Below are 13,697 nucleotides of genomic sequence, written 5' to 3' on the forward strand. Positions count from 1 at the left end.
GTGCATTATTTGTAATAAAATTTCCTGCAAAATGCTGTCTCTCATTTCAGGGTAAAATTTTTTTCTTGTTTTTTGAGCCAAAACAACTAGTTGAATTTATTATGGCTAAGGAAGGGGGGTGGAGTGAGTATTGGTCCAATTGCATTACCCACAGTTTAACGAACCGGCTGTTTGGGGGTTATCTATGTCTCCTACTCCATCATAGAAAGATTATGTCTTAATTTGAGTGTATTATCCTGATTCTTGGATCCAGTTAGTAGACTAAATAGTTTATTAATTAATCTTCATTTTTCTTGTATTACTATATCAATCAAGTATATGATTGTATACATTTCTAATCCTTATGCAAGTATGTTGACATATTATTATTATTACTATTATTATGATTTGAATAAAAAGCAAATTATTTTTTTAAAAAAATCTAAACCACACATTAAAGCCAAACAAGGACCTTCCCAATTACACACCCTTGTGAGATATACTGTTCTTTTAATTTCTAGAAATGTTCTCTATATGTCACCAAACTGGCCGCTTGCAAAGTTCATGTTCCCAAACAGACTGGTGATCTTCTTTCACAAAATAAATCCCTGCTGAATCATTTGCTGTTCGAGTGGAATTTAAACAGTCTAGCCTGACATAGAGCTGTGTTTCACTATAAAACATCTTCAGGAGCTATGACTGCATAGGGCTCCCATTCCAGTCTAAACATTCATAAACACAATATTATTTCATCAAACATCAGTACATCATATTCCATTTCCACAATTAAAACACACAAATTTGTTAACAGTACCTTTCAAATCTCCTTATTTATCATAATGCAATAACCCAGGGTTTTTTATTTTTGTCATCAGGTATTCCATTCTTAGCAAAGCCATACATCAGAATGGCCATGTTCCCTCCCTACACTTCTATTCCTTTTTAACCCTCCTCAAACCTTAATCAGATGAATTGCCTTCACCTGCCCTTAAACTGCCTACAAAATTATAATAAATTCCACTCCACCTCCCTATTGAGAAATTAATCGCTGTTCTTTTCTCAATAATATTTTGGAAACATTCCCCACCCCCCTAACCAATTGCATTTCAATCAAAACTATGAATCTCAAATCCTCCATTTCATGATTATTCTCTTAACTAATGGGGCACTAACGGTGCTTCAATCTTACCTAATCGTAAATTACTCAAATGCTGAGCAATCCGCTGCTTAATTCCCCCTGGTTCTCCCCCATGGTCCTCTTTGAGATATTATGTATGTTTTATCTTCTGTTGAACCTCTCTGTTTACTTGCTCATTGTTGTTTTTGTTTCTTATGTGTTTCTACCATTGTTATTGAAAACTCAATAAATATATTTGAAATCGTTGTTTTGCCAATGTACCTTTATCCACATGGGGATAAAACTCCATACACTACCTGACTCGTTTCACAATTAGAGTAAGCTTGCAAATGAAACTCTTTTTCACTATTTAGAATAATTACCTTATTGATCTGCAAAGCATATTTACAATATACTGTACACAACTAGTTCACCAAAAATGTCTTCGTTGATTTACATAAGGACCCCCTCCTGGCTTCTATTACCAGACAGAATTTCCAATAAATTCCTATTACGGGTGTAAGCAAATCGAGGCATATCTGTAAATTTGGGGTGCAAATTTAGTATGTACCAATACTGCCGAATAACTGTGCTTGATACGAGCGTGGTAATATACATGTCGCATAGTTATCCCCCTTAACCCATTCAGAATGCAAAAGTGGCCATTCCATATTGGTATAATTAGCTCTCTTAAAAGCTTTCTGAATGACTTTTTTTTGGTATCCCCTTTGACTAAATCTATTGCTCATCAAACCAGCCTGCTTAAAAAACTCCACTGGCTCAGCACATAACCGTTTCAATCTTAGAAACTGAACGATTGGAATACTGTCCCTTAAATTCCTCCTCAGATACCATAATTCAGGACAGTGTTATGATTGGTCTGTATTCTAAAAACAGATGTAACAAAATGACCCTGTTCCCAAGAAATTTGCACATCCAGAAAATGAATCAATGTATGTGAGATCATAGATTGAAATGAGATTTTGATTACAACTCTCCATATACTGCAAAAACTCCTTTAACTCATCCTCCAAACCTGAGTAGATTATAACAAAATATCATTGATGAATCTCTTCCAGTTTACAATATATCTACTATAGATCCTTGAACATATACTGTTGCTCAAATCTAGCCATATAGAGGCAAGATTTGAGGGAGCCACTGTGGCCCCCATAGCAACCCGTTTCATCTGTAAATAAATAATTACATTTAATGATAAATTCGCTCAAATCGCCTAATAATTTTAATGATTCAGATAGGTCCAACTGACTCAGTAATTATTTAATTCTCCAGCCTGATGTTGGGGAATGTTTGTATATACAGTAGTGCCTTTACATACAGCATTACCAATATCACTGACTCAGTTATCTAATCTAATCTTTGATTTAAAAAAAATTTTTTTTTAATACCGATTCATCCAAAGAGGAGGGCTCAACTCGGTTAACAAAATATTTATAAAATTATACAGGAGATTTAAACAGAAACTATAGGCCTCTTCTATTAAACTGCGCTAGCAGTTTTCTAGCGTGGGGAGCCGTGCTAAATGGCCCGTGCTGCTCCCGATGCTCATAGAGTTCCTATGAGCGTTGGAAGCAGCACAGGCCATTCAGTGCGGCTGTCTGTGCTAACGCAGTTTAATAGAAGAGGGGGGTATATCTTAGGCCAGAATTTTATCTTTTATGATTGATTATTTGAAAAAGAAGGATCATTAGTAAATTTCTGAAATAAATATGGCTTCAGTACTTTATGAAAAGTGTATTAAATTAGTAGAACCCTGAATAAATGAGGGAATTTGTTGCACTAAGTCCTGCAGATAAAAATCCAGGAATTGAGATAACGGTTGGAACAATGATCCATGACTTGATACAATTGGATGTCCTGGTGGAGAATGTAAAGATTTATGAATTTGGGCTATAAAAATATATAAAAGGTATTTTCGGATGTTCAACTACTAGATACTTATATTCATTCATTGTAATTATCCTATTCTCTTTTGCTGAATTTAAACAATACAGTACCCTCCGCCCAAATTCTACTGTGGGATCTGTAATGCTGAGCAATCTGCTGCTTAATTCTTCTTTTTGTTTGGCCAGTGTACCACTTCCCACCGAGCATAAAAATAATAATAACAGTTCTATGCAGTTTACAAAGATTAAAAGATGGTACAAATTGATTGAACTTAATAGAGGTGAAAGAAAGTGGTTAATGGGTCAAGAGAACCGTTATTGAAGAGAAAGAGTTGTACAGGTCAACTGTCTAGATACTTCAGGAACAGATACACCACCTGACTCATTTCACAATTAGGGTAAGCTCACAAATAAAACTCTCTTTTCTAGGATACTAGGCTTGATGGACCTTCGGTCTGTCCCAGAATGGCAATTCTTATGTTCTTAACTAAATTGGCTAATGAGCCAATTTTAGTGCCAATAATTGTGTGCTAATTGACACAATTTTAAATTTGCACACACATCTTGTACGCAGTACTCTATAACAAATGTGTGCCAAAATCCCATAGCGTTCAACCCAGAAGGGATGTGGTCATGGGAGGTGCATGAATGAGTCATGGGCATTCCTAAAATTTGCATGGTGTTTCAGAATACCAGGGATTTGTACCCAAATTATACAGTACCCGGTTTTAGTAGGCATAAATCCTAGTGCTCAAATTTTGGGTGCTGAAATGGGCACTCATTTCTATTCTATAATGGGTATGCTGATTTCTGAGTACTATTTACTGAATCTAGCCTATTGTATCTCTGGCAACAAATGCCTTGGGGGAATGTTGGATAGACTTTGTGGTTGATTTAAATTGCTAGGAATGTAGATAGCTGGGTTTCTGGTAGGCTAGACAATTTCTTAGTAAATTGCCTATGGGGTGAAGATGGTGAACCTCATGTCGATAAGATTTGAATCGGAGAAGGTGCTGAGAGGATGTTCTGGCAGAAATTTGAAATCCAGAAATGCCAAGGAAGCTTTGTCAGAAATGCTCCTCACTTTGTTCCAGGATCATGTGTATCAGACAGACTTCTGGAATATTAGTATCTTAGAAAAAAGATTTGTGAGGAATTGTATAACATTTTAGGGAAGGGGATAGTCTATTTTAGGATGAGCTCTAATTAATTAACCAGAGTGAATCCAGGCTGCTGGCACTAATACTTGAAAAAGGAGAGAGAGAATCTCTTAAACTAGATCCTGGGGGGAACTGACATTTCTTCTGGAGCATAAAGTATCCTCAAAATATTAGCAAAACACTGAAGTTAGAATATCCCAATAGAGAGGAGGGGCATCTTTCTTTTTTAAATGGAGTTGTTTTCTTTGTTACATTTTGTTTTTATGTATGTCGCCTTGACCTGTTTTCAACAGAATAGGGCAGTATAGAAAGTACAAATAAGCATAGCCTAGGCCAGTGTTTTTCAACCGCTGTTCCGCGGCACACTAGTGTGCCGCGAGATGTTGCCTGGTGTGCCGCAGGGCCGCCGGGCCCGGAGCTGACAGGGGGCCCGAGGCAGGGGCGCCAGTAGCTCGCCAAGGCAAAGTGAGTCGATCACCCAGGACTCACTTTGTCTTGGCGATCTAATCTATCGAGCCGATAAGTCTTCTTCTCCCCGACGTCAATTCTGCAGGCAGAGAGGAAGTTCGGGCCAGCCAATCGCTGCCTGGCTGGGCGGAACTTCCTCTCCGATTGCAGAATTGACGTCAGGGAGAGCATGCGTCGGAGTCGGCTTTGGGGCCTGTTATCCATTGGTGGGTCCTGTTCCCCGATGGCAGTGGCAGTGGCTTGGGGAACGGCAGGGAGAAAGAAAGAAAGGGGGCAGGCAGGGAAACAGAAGGAAAGAAGAGAAACAGAAAAAAAGAAAGAAAGGTCAGGGAGAGAGGAAGAAAAAGTTGGGGGAGGGAATGAGGTATGGAGGAGAGAAAGCATACAGGCTGATAGAAGGGAAGAAAGATTGGATGCACAGTCAGAAGAAGAAAGTGCAACCAGAAATCTACACAAGGTAGGAAAAATGATTTTATTTTAAATTTAGCAAAGTGGAGGCAGTATTACCACAGTTTTCAAAGGAATTTGCCCAAATAACTTAATAGTTAACTGGGTAAATTCCCAGAGATGAAAACTTCCCTTCACTTACTATGCACAGTTCTGAATTTATATCTGCTGTCTATATTTTACAATATGGTCACCTTTTACTAAACCGCAATAGTGGTTTTTAGCGCAGGGAGCCTATGAGCGTCAAGAGCAGCGCTGGGCATTCAGCGCAGCTCCCTGAGCTAAAAACTGCTATTGTGGTTTAATAAAAAGGATGGAGGAGGGTATATTTGTCTATTTTTGTATGCTATAAAAACCAAATACAGAGAGAGACTGAGAGCTGTTGACGAAGAGCTACGTGTGTGTCTTTCTTCGATTCCAGCCAGAATATCAGCTTTGTGTTCAGCCAAACAGGCCCAGGTTTCGCATTGAATAAAGTATTTTATAATTTTTCACTATTTTGTTTACTTAATATTTCATAATAAAGTAATTATAAAATACTTTCTTTGTGTTTATTTGATTCCTATTCAAGAGAATTACTTTATATATAGTCAATATAGGCACAGAGTTAAATTTTTTAACATTTTCTAATGGTGGTGTGCCTCGTGATTTTTTTCATGAAACAAGTGTGCCTTTGCCCAAAAAAGGTTGAAAAACACTGGCCTAGGCTACATTTAATGTACAGCACTACATGCATCTGGTGATTAGTAGTAGAGTGTATGTGTCTAGAAACATTATTTGGAGAGTTTAGAATATTTGACAGTACAGTACATGAAAATGTAGACATAATTTGCAACTGTAACACTTAGTGGAAGGATGACCAGCAACGGTGGCCAAAGTGCACTGTGACTTAAGCAACACAGGCGGGACATGCAACAAAACCTTTTCAGCTGGCAGGGTTTGGCATCCCCATCAGCAAAAGCTTACTTTAATGTGGTAAGGATGGGGGGGGGGGAAGAGTGGATAGAGGATTGAGGTGGCAGGAGGGAAGGCTAGACTACCTAGCCTCTTCAGTCTACCTCTGTGTCCCCCCTTCCCCCCCCCAAAAAAAAAAAAAAAAGGACTTCTGGCTATGTCCCTGCTTATACATAAAACATATATAATGAAATATATCCAAGAGACCTCTTTGACTGATGGGGCCAGGCATCCCCACAAGCCGTTAAAGCAGAGGGGGGCCTGAGCTGAATATGCCACTGGCTATAAGTTGTTTAATTAGACACGTGGAGGGGCATAATAATAAAAAAAAAACATCTAAGTCCCCTTTTGGCCTAAGTCCTTAAACGTTCAAAGCAGAAGCAGGGAAAGTGTCCATAACCAAAACAAACGTCCTTGTTTTGATTATGGCCTGCCTCTACTAAACGCCCAGATCACCACTACGTCTACAAGTACACCCCCATGACGTCTACACTTTTTGGCCATAATGAACCAAAAAAACACCTAAGCCCCAAACGTCCAACAAAAGGGCTTTTAGGCGAAGGAGGAGTCGTCCTTCGCCTAAAATCTGGTTTCTTTAACCGGTGTCTGTCACCGGTTACAGAATCCCCCCCCCTACAACGATCCAAGCAGGAGGATGCCCAAGCCCTCCTGCCATGTCGAACCATGACCCCCCCCCCCCCCCGACAACATCGGGGCAAGAGGGAGCCCAAGGCCTCCTGGCCCCGGTGACCCCCCCCCACTCCGACAGGAACGGGCCAGGAGGGAGCCCAAGCCTTCCTGGCCCCGGCGACCCCCCAACCCCCCACTACAATACGGGCAGGAGGGATCCCAGGCCCTCCTGCCCTCGACATAACCCCACTCCCCCCAACGACCGACCCCCCCCCCCCGGCCGACCCCACGACCTCCCCACCCCCCTTCCCTGTACCTTTCACGTTGGCCAGACAGTCGGGTGCAAAGCCCACCCATCCGGCAGGCCAGCTGGGTCTAGAATGGGGCCAGATTGGCCCAGGCGGCAGAAACCCCGCCCACAGGTGGGGCCTGAGGCGCCTGGGCCAATCAGAATAGGCCCGGGAGCCTTAGGCCCCTCCTGTGGGCGGGGCCTTAGGCATATGGGCCCAACCCGGCCCATGTGCCTAAGGCCCCGCCCACAGGAGGGGGTACCGCCCACAGGAGGGGGTACTTTTTGATCGTCCAAGTAGCCATTTAGGACACTTTTTAGACTTTTTTTTTTTTTTTTTTTAATTATGAACCCCTTAACTCTTCATTAACTCAGCTACAAACTTAGAATATAAGCCTCCTAGAGAAGGGGCTTCCTAGTACCCCCTAAATGTAAGTTATCTTTAGTTACTGTTGGAAGAAGGTATGAGCTAATGCCAAATCAATTTTTTTTTTTTTCACTGTTTAGATTGTAAATCCACTTGTACAGGGAAGCAATTCATGTACTGTACCAGAATGAAACTTACCTTCAGCTAAAGTTTGGAACAGGCAAATAATAAATCTAAAAATTGAAATCCAAACCAGTGTAAAATTGATTGCATTGGTAGTTGTAGAATCATAGAGAAATCAGCTGTGTAGACTGAAGGTCTCATGGAGTCTGTTTGCCCTCGGCTGATAGCAACAGAACTCTCTACTCATGAATGCTGTTTAGATCAGTGTTCTTCAACCTTTTTATACCTATGGACCGACGGAAATAAAATAATTATTTCATGAACCAGCAAACTAATAAGACTGAAATTTTAAAAAACCCCATTGCCGCCCTGTGCTTGCGAGCTCGGTCCCGTTAACCATCTGATCCCATCCGCACAAGCCTCAAATAGTTATGATTTTATACTGAACATATTTTATTAAAGTATAAAAAGAAACAATATTCTGTACAATTGTCATTTTATAAATAATACAGGGCAAGGATCAACAAAACCCCCGTCTCCCCTCCCCTTCACATATATCCCCTCTACTATCAAGAAAACTGAATAAGCCAAATTATTACAGAATGCTACACAAATATCATGCTAACAGAATACCACAGTCACACATGGCAGGAATGGTGTTAGGGGGAGTGCAACTAGGGCAACTGCCTCCTGGTCAGAGAAGCCCTAAGCCAGCTAGAAGCTAAAGACGCACTGCCTGGGCTTTGCATTCCCCAGTTATGTCTAACATCAGCTCTAGCAGGATACATATTTTAAATCTGATATATTCTAATCACAAGATAGAAATAAAATACTTTTTTCTACCTTTTGTCGTCTCTGGTTTCTGCTTTCATCATCTTTTCACTCTCTTCAATCCAGCATCTGCCTCTTCATCTACTGTCTGCTCTCTACCCCTACCCCTCCCATATAGTATCTGCGTTCTTTCTATGCCCCTCTCTCCTACACCAGATCTAGCATCTTTGTCCCTCTTTCCTTATTTTTCATCTGACCCCCCCTGCATCAGTCTCTCTCTACCTTGTCATTCCTCTGTCTCTCCCCTTTCCCTCATCTGATCTCTCCATTCCATCCCGACTTCTTCCCCTCCTCTAATCTCCCTGCCAGCTGTTTCCTTCCAATGTTCCAGCAGTACCTTCTCCCTTTATTCCTCCCCTTATCCAACAGTTACTCTCTTCCCTTTCCCTTCCCCTTTTCCCCTGTCAGCAGTAGTCCCTTCCCCTCCCTTGTCCAGGAGTACTGCTTCTCCCTTTCCTCCTCCCCTTATCCAACAGTAATTCTCATCCCTTCCCTTTCCCTTCTCCCCTGCCAGCAGTAGCCCCTTCCCCTCCCTTGTCTAGGAGCACCTCTACTCCCTTCCCTCCTTCCCTCTCCAGCAAATGTTTCCTCGATGTAGGCTAGCGGCAGCTCTGTGTGCTTTTAACTTCGGCACACAGCTGCCCCTAAGCAGTATTTTAGCGCGGTTTCATGAGGCAGCCTCGGGGCCTTTGGTAGGCCGGCCCGCTTCGATGATGCGATGTGGGCCGGCCTACCAAAGGCCCTGAGGCTGCCTCATGAAACAGCGCTAAAATACTGCCTAGGGGCAGCTGTGTGCTGAAGTTAAAAGCACACAGACCTGCCGCTGCTTTTCTGGGGGTGCGGAGAAGTCGGTGGTGGCAGGCAGGAGTACCGGCATAGCGACGGCAACAGGAAGTTGCACGTCAGCTAACGCTGGCACCTTTTGCTGCGGCGGGGTCCTGAATCCTTTGCGGACCGGCAAGATTTTTTTGCGGACCACCACCGGTCCGCGGACCGGCAGTTGAAGAACTGTGGTATAGATAAATTAACATACTGAATATTAACTGCTGTTTCCTCTTTTTGGTAGTTCATGAGTACCAGCTTCTTTTTGCCTGGCTGTTGGTAATTTATGGGATAGTTTTTATTTCTTGTGGGGTTTTTTTTTGGTTTTTTTTAAACCCCTTTTCCAGTCTTTGCCTGGCTGTTTTCATATTTGCTTTTTATCAGTGCAGGGCTACAGAAATACAAAATACCAGGTTGCCATGGTGATGAATTTGTAGCCTGGCAACATGGCCTGTAAAGGGAGGGAAGGGAAGGTGACAGCTGGGCCTGGAAAGACCACCATATAATGTAGCACCCTCATTTGATCTATTGTAATTCTTGAAGGTGAACCCTAAGTTCTAGATTAGGGAGGTACAGCAGTTGAAATTAGACTTCAGGAAGTCTTTTCACTTGGCTCCTATATAAGACTGAACAAATTAATCAGTATGGTGTTGAGAGAGAGCTGTTAACTGAACGAGTAGCTGGTTAAGCAAAAGAGCTAAGTGGAAGTCGGTCAACTCTAACGAATAAAAAGTGACCATATGGGTGTTGCAAGGTTCAGTGCTAGGACCAGTTCTCTTCAATACTTTAATGATGTAGCAGAAGGACTTGTAGGAAAATTTGCCAGTTGGCAGATGAAACAAACATCTAACAGTTTTTGTTAAGCCTGCTTTTAAATTTTCCACATTCCCAGTATTTCTACAATCATGATTAAGGACTTGGCAGCATAGTTTTTGTGCAAATAAAGAAACACTATTGTGCATCTGGGGCAGGAAAACCTCATTAATTTACACATCAGTCTGGAGACAAGACCCAGGTGAAGTTGGTATGATAAACCAAGAGTAAAACTAGCACTTTGCTCAGGTGCCGAAGGAATAGTGAAATTTAATAAAGGAATGATAAAGGTTATTTTGCCTTTGTACATGTGACTAGGAAGATTCCACTTGAATATTATGATCAGTTTTAGCCTAAATGTTTTTTGGCAGGAACATCAAAATGACTTGAAGCAATTCAGAAAAGGAACACTAAAAATGTAATGGCCTACAACATGAGCACTACACGACTTAAGAGAGAAAATCCTTGAGGATCAAGATGAACATGGTTTGTTTTAATTTTACACTGGTTTAGATAACATGGTAGGAAGATAACAGAAATTGCTTTAAAATCACTTTCAAAATACTTTATTATGTTGCCTGTACATGAACTATAGGAGGCAGCTCTTTGGTGCAGTGCAATTACTATTTGAGCACTAGCTAGCAGTACATTTGAGAGATTTAGACCATACCCAACATACCTTTTGCTTACAAGTTATGTTTGTTTCTTTTAGTCTGTCTTTGTGATTTTCATAGGATAACAAGTTTGGTTTATATACATATTATATGCTTTTATGTTCACTTAAGCAGTGAACATGAAGTAGTAGAATTAAAGAAAAAAATATGTAGAATAGTAACATTAATCTGCTCTGGCGGGCGTATGTGCATGGCCAAAATACGCAATTTAGGTCCACTGAAGAGCGACCCTCGGTGCACGCCTCTAAGAATCCTTGGAGCGCTGCCTCTGGGAGTGGAGCTCCTCCCTGACTGATTGTCAGTCGGACAGGAATTCAGGGGACAAAAGTTCAGTCTTGATCCCCTTACTGTTTCAAAGCGAGGTCTCTCTGATGGGAGATTCAGCCTGGATCAGGATGGAGAGGATCCCTCCATATGGTGACTGTTCCAAGTTTTCGGCCCTGCCAGACATTGAGTGTTTGAGCTCAAGATTGATCCTCCTGTGAGTAAGCTTCAGCTGCCTTTGGTCTTGATTTCCCTGTCTATTAGCTAAGCTGAAAAGGAAAAAAAAGGAGGGGTATCAAGTCTGAGTTTCTGCTTCTTAGCAGGACCTGTGAGTAGCTACGAACTCCATAAATGTTAGTGCCAGTTGCACATAGCTTTGTGTAATTTTGCTAATGTTATATTTGTTTCAGAGCAGAACAGAAGTATGGTGTTGGGGAGTTCTCCCCATTGCATTCCTTCCGGTGATGATTTTTATTTTAGTGGTTCTTGATGACTGCTTTTGTACAAAGTGAGGGGGCAAGAACAAGCCTACTGGGAAGGAGGTGAAGTTGAAAGATGAGTGATATCATTCTGCAAGTAATTTGTGGGTTCAGATTCATAACTCTAGCATTCAGGACTACTAGACACATCTACAAGAAAGATTATCAAGGTAAGAACCTAATCTTTCTTTAGTTTTAATTCTTCTTGAATTCACTTAAAAGGATAATTAAAATAGAAAGAAACAGAAAGGGATAAAGGAATAATGGGGAATAAGAAGGTAAAACAGGGGGGGAAGAAAACAGAAGGGGAGTAAAAATATCCCATTGTTAAGAGACATTCATAATGTAGCAATGAAATAAGCCTCACTCACATCTCATATCCTAGGTTATGCACAGACATCCTCCCCCTCCACCAAGTTGTTTGACTCTGCTAACAGAGTTCCGTCTAATAGCAGTTAAGTTGATTCACTTTTAACAGTTTTCATATAGCAACGTGTCTTGAGGGGGTTGGAGTCTTTCATTTGTGTTCCCAAGATAATCTATACACTTTTGTTTCACATTTTCATTTCTGATTACTGAATGTAAAGGCTCTCTAGGGTACTGGAAAGAACCCCATCCACCTCTCCTCAAAAGCTATGACTAAGCACTGCCACAGAATGCTTCAAGTCCCTAAGCATAGAGCTGAATGTATGATGCTGGTAGTTCTCCCCTTCTAAAAACGCCCCCTTCTACAAATCTCTTTGTATTAGGCAGGGCTGGACTTGCATCTCTGTATGGAAAAATCAACATGAGATGTGACAATGTGTTCTATCCGGTTGGGCCTTAGAGGGGATATACAGCTGATTTTGAACTGTATTTGCTCTTTGCAGTGGTGTGCCATTTGTTGTCTGCTAGACTTGCAAAAGCCTTGAGTGGTACATTCAGGTCTGTTAATTTTTTTTTCTTTTCTTTGGCCTGAAACACAGGTGTTAGCATAGAGGGGGGAGCCATGGATGCCGTGACACTCCTCAAAATATCCATCTCCCTGCTCCTTCCCCAGTGAAGACACTGCAAAAGCATTGCAAACAGCCAGCATGAGTCCTTGAATATCTGCACATGCTAAGACCTGCTGGCTTGTGCCCCCTTCAAAACAGGAAGTTCAGAGGGACAGGAGCTGACAAAGTCTTGAGCCTATGCAGATGTTCAGGGCCTTGTGCCAGATGTTCCTGAAGCCTTTCTGATAATTGTATCTTTGAGGAGAGAGGTAAGGAAATAAACATGTTGTTGGGAGGTAGAAGAGAAGGAAGGAAGATGCTGGAGACAAGGGAGAGTGAAAGAGATAGACTGAATATCAGGGAGTTGGGAGGGTTGAAAGGTAGGGAAGGAGAGAAATGCTGGATACTAGTTGAAAGGAGGGAGCGAAGGAAGGAAAGACTGGGCACAATGGGTAGGGAGGAGAATGCTAGACATTGGGAATGAGGTTGAGGTAAAAAAGGAGATATACTAGAGCTAGATGCTATGGGGGGGTACTATGGGATGGCATGTAAGGCAAGAAGAAAACTGGGGGGGAGGCAGAGCTTGGGCTACTTAAACAAGAAGGCATTACACTGCCCCTGGCCTGGCAGAATTTTCCTGTTTTGGGAACCAGCTTATGGTGCTTTAGCCTTTATTCACATTTTTTCTTTTGAACCCCCCATTCATCCATCATAGTTGGGCCAGGGGCCATAAATTTCAGCGTCTCTCTGGAATCTGATAAACATGGTCTCATATCTGGTTTTTTTGGTCTTAGCATTGACTGAAGACTGAGATTGCCCATTTCCTTTGGTGTCCCTTATGGATAAATTTAAGGTAATAAACACCTGTAAGCCCAAAAGCTATTGTAGCAGTATTCAGTAGTAGAGAATGACATAGGGAAAAAATTTGGCCCTGTCCCCATGAGCTCGGGCCCCATCCCCACAAATGGTCTGATCCCATCCACATAAGCCTCAAATAATTATAATTTTATATTGAACTTATTTTATTAAAGTATTAAAAAAAACAATATTCTGTTCAATTGTCATTTTATAAACACAAATAATACAGAGCAAGGATCAACAAAACCCTTGTCTCCCTTCCCCTTCACAAATATCCTCTCCACTATCAGGAACTGAATAAGCCATATTATTACAGAGTGCTACACAGAAAAATCATGCTAACAGAATACTGCAGTCAAACATGACAGGAATAGTGTTAGGGGAGTGCAACTAGAGCAATTGTCCCCTGGTCAGAGAGGCCTAAACCAGCTGGAAGCTAATGAAGTACGTTCTGGGCTTTGCGGTCCCCAGTTATGTCTAACACCAGCTCTAGCAGGATACATATTTAAAATGTGATATATTCTAATCGCAAAATAGAAAT

The 13,697-nt window shown here is 41.6% G+C and overlaps 1 protein-coding gene across 2 annotated transcripts in view; it reads left to right on the plus strand.

The window, feature by feature from the left end:
• MOB1B (MOB kinase activator 1B) overlaps positions 1-13,697 on the plus strand; it is a 119,784-nt gene that overhangs the window by 35,426 nt on the left and 70,661 nt on the right. Inside the window, exon 2 of one of the 2 annotated variants that reach the window (XM_033961075.1) lies at positions 12,290-12,567. The exons of the other annotated variant lie outside the window; for it this stretch is intronic. The gene's annotated coding sequence lies outside the window, so the exon portion shown is untranslated. The remainder of the gene's footprint in view (positions 1-12,289; positions 12,568-13,697) is intronic. 2 annotated transcript variants of the gene reach the window in all.

Source organism: Geotrypetes seraphini, chromosome 1, assembly GCF_902459505.1.
Source record: "Geotrypetes seraphini chromosome 1, aGeoSer1.1, whole genome shotgun sequence".
NCBI classification, from domain to species: Eukaryota; Metazoa; Chordata; class Amphibia; order Gymnophiona; family Dermophiidae; genus Geotrypetes; species Geotrypetes seraphini.